The sequence below is a fragment of the Nerophis ophidion genome, unplaced genomic scaffold (assembly GCF_033978795.1).
Source record: "Nerophis ophidion isolate RoL-2023_Sa unplaced genomic scaffold, RoL_Noph_v1.0 HiC_scaffold_35, whole genome shotgun sequence".
Taxonomy (NCBI): Eukaryota; Metazoa; Chordata; class Actinopteri; order Syngnathiformes; family Syngnathidae; genus Nerophis; species Nerophis ophidion.
Genome location: NW_026906957.1, coordinates 923,073 through 931,065, shown reverse-complemented (window position 1 = coordinate 931,065; position 7,993 = coordinate 923,073). Strand labels below are relative to the sequence as shown.

General features: G+C 37.2%; 3 non-coding genes across 3 annotated transcripts; 1 reads left to right on the top strand and 2 right to left on the bottom strand.

Annotated features, from left to right (window-relative positions):
* Positions 1-244: 244 nt before the first annotated feature.
* trnak-uuu (transfer RNA lysine (anticodon UUU)) lies at positions 245-317 on the top strand. The gene has a single exon. It is a non-coding gene; the product is annotated as a tRNA-Lys (tRNA).
* Positions 318-1,324: 1,007 nt separating this feature from the next.
* trnah-gug (transfer RNA histidin (anticodon GUG)) lies at positions 1,325-1,396 on the bottom strand. Its single transcript has one exon. It is a non-coding gene; the product is annotated as a tRNA-His (tRNA).
* A 732-nt stretch (positions 1,397-2,128) lies between these two features.
* On the bottom strand, positions 2,129-2,215 carry trnay-gua (transfer RNA tyrosine (anticodon GUA)). The gene is given in 2 exon segments: positions 2,129-2,164; positions 2,179-2,215. It is a non-coding gene; the product is annotated as a tRNA-Tyr (tRNA).
* Positions 2,216-7,993: the final 5,778 nt, after the last annotated feature.

Below are 7,993 nucleotides of genomic sequence, written 5' to 3'. Positions count from 1 at the left end.
TTAAATCCAGCTCAGAGTTGGCAATTTTGGGAGAGGAGCTTCTTTTTTGGTCAAAACCTTCTTTGTTGATGACGATGTAAAAGTGGTTTATCTGTCAAAAAATGAGCTTTGGGTTCAAGCACTTGGGGAGTTTGAACTTTGACAGTTCCCAGCTTGTCACTGAACATCCTTACTAATTCACGTTCATCTGAGATTGCCAATATGGATGTTATCTCAGATGTTGGACATATCAGCATATAAAAGGTCCTGGGTAGCTCAGTTGGCAGAGCATCAGACTTTTAATCTGAGAGTCCAGGGTTCAAGTCCCTGTTCAGGCAGCTGATGCTAACCTCCTTACATTTCTCAAAAGACATCCCTTTGCCACACTGCAGCAGTCCTTGTAATCTATATCTGATTTAAATAGTTTTCAACAGTGATTGTTTTTTTCTCTATTTCATTTGAAACACTGAAACTAAAAACCTCCCTTATATCAACTTTACTTCAGGTGGCAGAGCGTTAATGCGATCATCCGAAGGATTAAAAAAATTGCATTAAACTCAAATAGTTAGACAGTGTATCTGTATGAAAAAGTTGTGGTTAATATTTTGCTGTAGGTGTGTTAGATGCACCTTCACCTCACACTGAGCTCAGCTTTATTACTCTCAGTTTCAAGTTATACAGTCCAAGACAAACCCCTAAGGCAACAAATTTGTGTTTGAAACAGCCCGATGTAAGGCTCAGTCAAAGACCGTTAAACCACGTAACGGTTGTCCAAATTAAAAATGGAGGAAATGTTTGTAACAACTGATACTCGGAGTCCACCAGCAAGGCTGGCAGGCCAGGGAGACCATTTCAGTATTGTAAGAGCCACAGGAGGCTTATTAGTAAGAAGTACCATTTTAGAAGCACGTATATTTATGCTGAAACCCAGGATCGATCCACGGAGCATTGGATCTTCAGTCTGATGCTCTCCCAACTGAGCTATTTCAGCTATACGAATACTTTGGGTTTACACATTCAAATGTAACCAAGGTCTGCCCTATTGGTGACTTTTGAAGGGTGGAAGGAGGTCTTTCCAAGGGGGTCTCAAAGTCTAGTATCGGTCAGCAGAACAGGTACTTGAATCCCGGAAGCTCAAAAAGAATGTCTTACGCTCCATGACTGACCATTTCAGGCTCTCTAAAAAATGTACCAAAATGCTTCTGAAGAATGTTTTACTACCGAGAATGTTATGATTATTGCAAACATTTGGCAGATTTTTCAGAAATGTTCAAAAGTTCTTAGCAGGCTAATAAATAAGTCTTCAAGTATAGATGAAAAATGCTGAAAAGAAAAGCAGTTTAAGCGTCATGACCCGGAATTGAACCAGGGTTGCTGCGACCACAACACAGAGTACTAACCACTATACCATCACGGCTGTTCCTACTCATCTTGATTGATAATGTGTTTGCTCTCCTGATGTCTAATGTTAAACCATCTACTCAAGCCACATTCTGTTTGAACGACATCATGGAAGAGAATCTCAATCAGTGTGCTAATACTTGATGTTCTGGGGAAATATTTAGGTTTTACTCCATTGTGGTGTAAAGAACAACTGCTAAGATGTAAAATAGTCACATTTATATTGTTGTGCTCACCTTTTTCCTCACCCACTTTATTCTGATTGAATGCCCCGAGTATAAGAACAGATACAACTACCAGTTATACATTCACAATAATAAAGAGAAAAACAACACATTTTTCAGTTTGTAGATTTAGAAAAGCCAAAGCAAAGTAAACTCCCCCCAAAAATCGCACAGAATATTGTTTCAGTTCAGTTAACAAACAACAGCACGCTGGCTAGGAGTTGAACCTAGAATCTTCTAGTCCGTAGTGAGACACATAATCCATTGCATCACTATCCCTACAGAAAGAAACATCTTACTGTAGGACAGGTTGTGTTTCGTAAATATCTTACGCCAAAACAACACACAGTTTACATCCTCAGGATGTAAGACATTATTTGGATTCTTATTTGAACCACGTCACACAGAAATGTAATGTATGAATGAGTGAGAATGAGGGAGGGATGTTTTGGGGTTGGTGCACTAATTGTAAGTGTATCTTGTGTTGTTAATCTTGATTTAATCATTTAAAAAAAAAAGAGTAATCCTTCGAGCCGGATTTGAACCAGCGACCTAAGGATTTCAGCATGAGCAACTACAGTCCTCCACTCTACCAACTGAGCTATCGAAGGTTAGTATCACCTTATACTAACTCTGATGTTTGAGTCACATTATTATCAAGCAATTAATCAATCAAAGTTGACTTCTATAGCCCTAAATCACAAGTGTCTCAAAGGGCTGCACAAGCCACAACGACATCCTCGGCTCAGATCCCACATCAGGGCAAGAAAAAACTCAACCCAATGGGATGACAATGAGAAACCTTGTAGAGCAGTGGTCCCCAACCACCGGGCCGCGGCCACAGAATACATTTTTATTTATTTATTTTTTAATCACAGTCAGATTTTTACTGCATGCCACTGGTAAGCGCACGGGTGAGAAGAGGTTTTAAAATGATTAGCTCCTGCTTACTTTTACCGCATGCATTGATTAAGGGCAGGAGTGAGAAGAGGTTTTAAATTAATTAGCGCCCCGGCGCCTATTCAAGGAACTACGGTATATTATCACACAACTCTTATGCTTAAAGGCTGTTGCTATGGTTATTATCAAGTGTGCTGAAATTATTTTTTCTTTGTCTGTGCAAAGCTGGCAATCCACAAGATTGCAAGCAAGTCTCTTATCAGTGTTTGTTTCCAGAACCGGCCTGCTGACTGCCAAGACCGAACATCGAGTACCGTGACGTAAACAGAACAGAGACAAGGTGATATCACGACTGTCAGCACATTTGCATTGTTGTATAATTATATATTGTGTCTAGCTGGAGCTGTGAAGATGACCCCCTTCCCTCAGCGACAGCCTCAGTGATGTAACCAGGGACCTCCCAAATAAATAGAGGCAGCACGTGGGCTGGACTTTTAGAACGTAGTTTGGATCTGTAACTAGAGTACAGCCCAAAACACATCTCTCCTCAATTGAGCAAAATGTAACTCTGTCTGTGCATGATTTCTTCCTTCTCGTCTGTTTAATAGACGCATCAGTGTTTGAACCTGACACCACTATAATCTTTTTACTCTTTTAGCACTCGACTTACCTTCATGACCTTCTCTCCCCTCTAGTCCTATCCATGTCCATACCTTCCTCATACATCAGCTCACTGTCCCCTTCCATCTCCTTTTAAGCAGCTACCAGAAATCCATAGCTGGATAATGGAGAGGTTTAGTGAAATAATAATAAAAAAAAGAATCAGCTAAAACCAAAAATACAAATGAACTAAATCTCCTCTGTTCTGTACATCATTGTCCAAGTGACATTATATTGTCATCTTCCTCTTTATGCCATTTCCTCAAGGTGACAGAAAAACATGATACAACCTGCCTATCATGTGATTCTACCATGTTGGCAAAATACAAACACACAATATATTGACATATATAACACATAAAACATGGAATTAGAAGTGAACAGTACCCATCCCTACCAGCAAGTGTTGTTGTACTGGAAACTAATTTACAAACACAACTTCATCACACACAATACTCCACTATGGAATTGTTCTTATATTAAAATGAGAAACAAATCCATCTTTGTACAGCAATGGTTTGAAAAAGGCATTTGGTCGCTGATGCACTTATTGACTGATAAAAATATTTTAATATTTCAAGATTTAATTAAGTATGACCTGCAAATAAGAAATATTACAACATTTAAATAGGCTTTTATTTAAAATATTCTAGTTACTGCATCTTTTTTAATTGTTTTCTATTTCTTCTTCTTATTATTTTCTCTGAAACAAAAAAATACTTAAAAGTATCCATTCTTTCTGAGATAAAAGAGTTAATCTAAATTAAAAAAAAGGATGGAATTGACCACTTAAAATTATATTATGGATGTTATTTTGCAATTGAAGACAGCACTTGTTGGTTCTGTGATTGGGAAACACAATAAACAGTTTATTTTATGAATGTATGCAAAGTAAATCTCTGTGGGATGATGTACAATATTGGCTTTTGTCTGACACTCCAAACTTTGACTGATATTGATGTTGTTTTGGGGATGTTGAAAAAAGAAAAAAATACATAAAAAATGTTTAGAACACAATACTGGATTTATTTGATGTATCCAGAAATGTAAGTTTGTAAAAACAAAATCCTTTCACAAAAACAAAAAAAAAATCTGCTATTTTCTCTCACTTGTATATTGCATAAAGGTCTGGGGACATACATATAAAACAATCACAACACAATCACTATAATACAGAGTAATAACGATAATGAATAAAATAGATTATAGAGACCCAACAAATGAATCATAAAGTTGTTAGAAAGTCAAAATGAAAGTCTTGACAGTTTATTTCAAATCCTGCAGTTTCATTTGCTGCTGCTGTTCTCACCAGCACACTTGTGTTTCTTACACTGGTACTTAGAAGACAATCTTTCACCACACACACTGCAACTCAACACTTTCTCTCCTGGGTGTCTTCTCATGTGTGCTAAAAGGTTTGATCGGTCACAAAAGCTTCTGTTGCAGATTGAACAAGAATGTGATTTTTCACCAGTGTGTGTTCTTATGTGTACTTTCAAACTGTTACTTTGTACAAAACCTTTACTGCAGATTGAACAGGAAAAAGGTTTTTCGCCAGTGTGTGTTCTCATGTGTACTTTCAAATAGCTACTTTTTACAAAACCTTTACTACGGATTGAACAAGTAAAAGGTTTTTCTCCAGTGTGTGTTCTCATGTGTACTTTCAAATGTTGACTTCGTGTAAAACCTTTACCACATTCTGAGCAAGAAAAAGGTTTTTCTCCAGTGTGTGTTCTCATGTGTCTTTTCAGACTACAATGGTATTTAAAAGTTTTGTGAGAGTGAGAAGATGTGAAGTGAGTGTTGTCAGTGTGACATGTCTTATCATCTTTAGAGTCTTCATCATCAGTGTCAGGAGAGTGTGACGTTGTGTCCTCACTATCTGATAGTGGAGCTAAGAGCTTGTCTGCTTGTGATCCTCCACAGTGGTCTCCATCAGCTTCTGTTGTCATGTGTTGTGTTGAGCTGCTGCTTGGAGGCTCCCCCCCTCCCCTCTCCTCACTTTCACCTTTCACCTCATCATCTTCACTCTTCACAGGGACACCAGTCACTGGGAACTCCTCCAGTCCTTCAAGATGATCTCCCTCTTGAGTGATGCTGTGTTCCTCCTCTTCCTCTTTAATGTGGGGCGTCAGTGAGTCTTCCTCTTCCTTTTTACAGGGAAGGGTCTGTGTCAAAGAGGAAAAGGAGACGCCAGAGGGTCCGTGGCGCCTGGTCTTCCTCTTTGAAGGATCCTCCTTCACCATCCTGAAGCTACTCTCCTTTTTTCAGGCAGACGTTGTTCTCCACAGACGTCTGCAGGACACACAATGACAAACATGCTTGAGAAATGTCCAGATTTGCTCAGTCACATGAGGCATTCAGTAAGTTTACATGTACTTAAAATAACAAGTGATTATATTAATTGGCCTGAAAACAAACACATTGCTCTTTACAACATTATTCACAGGAATAGAAGACCACTTTTTACGAGGGGTGGGCAATATGGCCTAAAATCTATATTGCCATATATACCAATCTCCCTGAGTGCAGCTGGGATAGGCTCCAGCGCCCCCTGTGATGTTAATGTCAGTTACTGATGTATAAACTTGGAGAAAAGATGAGGTTGTTTACAGTGTAAATCTGTATTCTGTATTGTTGTCTCAGCTATGATGCCATCTTGTGGTCGAGTTTGCTCACTGCGAGGGCTGTGGGTTTAAAGTGTATTTCCTTTTGCTTCATGCCTTGAACCTGAAGTAATGTTTCGTCATTGATCTCGCCAAGCAACGTTTGTATGTGAAACCGGGGATTTCCATTGGATGTGGAACGGCGCCCCCATAGCGACAAACTTGTTCCGTTTTTTGTTTTCAAGTCAATGTGTCAGTTTCCACCACCTGGCTTCTATATTTAGTGGTCGACACAACAAAGTGGTTCAATTGAGCTAAAATCTGCTCGTGTGGGACAGGAAGTCATGTATGAACACAAAATAAATGATCCAGTTTACTTTCAAAGTATAACATTCTGTTTAAGGCGGATGGTATTTTACACTTTGAAAAGTCCTAATGGACATGAAGTCAACTTGTCAAAAGGTTGTCAGACCTAATTTCACTTAATTGACACAAAGGGATGAAAACATTCTGATTCTAAAAGGCCCAAAATTAAAGAATCATAAAACAGGCATATCCTGGGCAGCTATACGGAGGTCTGTACTACAGCGTTGTATTAAAATGACTATTTCCATCTCCAACATGAAAACGAGTGTCGCTAACACAACTGCACACAGGAAATCATGTGGAGGAGAATTGCAAGTAGTCGAAACAAAGATTGTGAATGACTGACAAGAGGCCCACTTTGTTCATGTAAGTCTACTGTGGGATAAACAAAGTGAGACCTCTTAGTCCAGTTTAAAATCCACAGACCAAGAAGGAAACACTTGGATATAGCAATATATTGATGACGGCAATAATTAAGTTATTAGGTTTATTTTCATTTATATCGGTCCCGGCCTACGATTGTGTGAATATTTTAATGCCTCTGGAATTCGTTTTTAATGCTTTTTAACACCATTTAAGGCCTTTATTTAGGCAAAGTCCGTTCAATGATTTTTAATGCTTTTTAATGACGCACAGAAACCCTGCTAAAGCTCTTAAATTTAAACAGATGTGGACTGATCCATACAAAAATTCACGATAACATTACCAAGCATAATACCAATATAGGGTAATTACAGAAGTTTGATCGATATTTTGTATTATATATATATATATATATATATATATATATATATATATATATATATATATATATACACATATATATATATATATATATATATATATATATATATATATATATTTTGTTGAGTTTGTTATTGTTTACAAACTCAGTAAAAAGGAAGACTTTAAGGGCATAAACCTAATGATTTAATTCAGAGCCATATTTAAATATTCAATTGATATTCTAACACCAGCATCCTGTGTTTTTGTCTGATTATGATTGCCAACAAAAATGTAATCATTCAATTATCCTGATGACTTTAAATACCAGTATCCGCATTGGTATGACCCATACTGCCCCTGAAACTATTTGGTACTGGATCGATACCAACATTTGTAGTATCAGCCAAAACTAAAGTATCAAACAACAAAAACAGTGATTATTACATTTGAACAAAAGAGAAGACTAAGTGATTATTACATTTTAACAGAAGTGTAGATAGAAACACATCACATTAGAAAGTTCCTAAATAAAAATATTCTTCATGGAATTATTGAGACATTTCTAGGATGTGTTTATGATTTTTACGAGATTTTGATTGAATTTAATACATTCTAAGGCAACTCGACAGTTTCAAGTTCGATTCTACTCACTGCCGTTGTGTCCTTGAGCAAGGTACTTTACCCACCTGCTCCCACACTGGTTTAAATGTAACTTAGATCATGGGTTTCACTATGTAAAGCGCTCTGAGTCACTAGAGTAATGCGCTAAATAAATATACTTCACTTCATTTAAAAGGAAACCGCACTTTTGTAATTTATTTTGCCTATCAAGAACACATATTTTTCTTTTTTATGCATTCTAAATAGTAATAAATGCGATCAAAATCTGTTTACAATAGAGGCTACTAGAGTCGCACTATTCTGCCTAAAAATAACTTAAAAAGCATCCAAACACTTCCATTAAGGTTTTATGTACATGCAGTAGGTATATATGTCATTTAGTAATAGGTACTTTTTTAAAAAGATGGAATATTTATGTATTTTTGCTTATTAGCGCATCACTTTCAAAAAAGCATCACTACATGTGCTTTTTTTTCAACATCACTGAATATTACACACTGCAGACTTCCT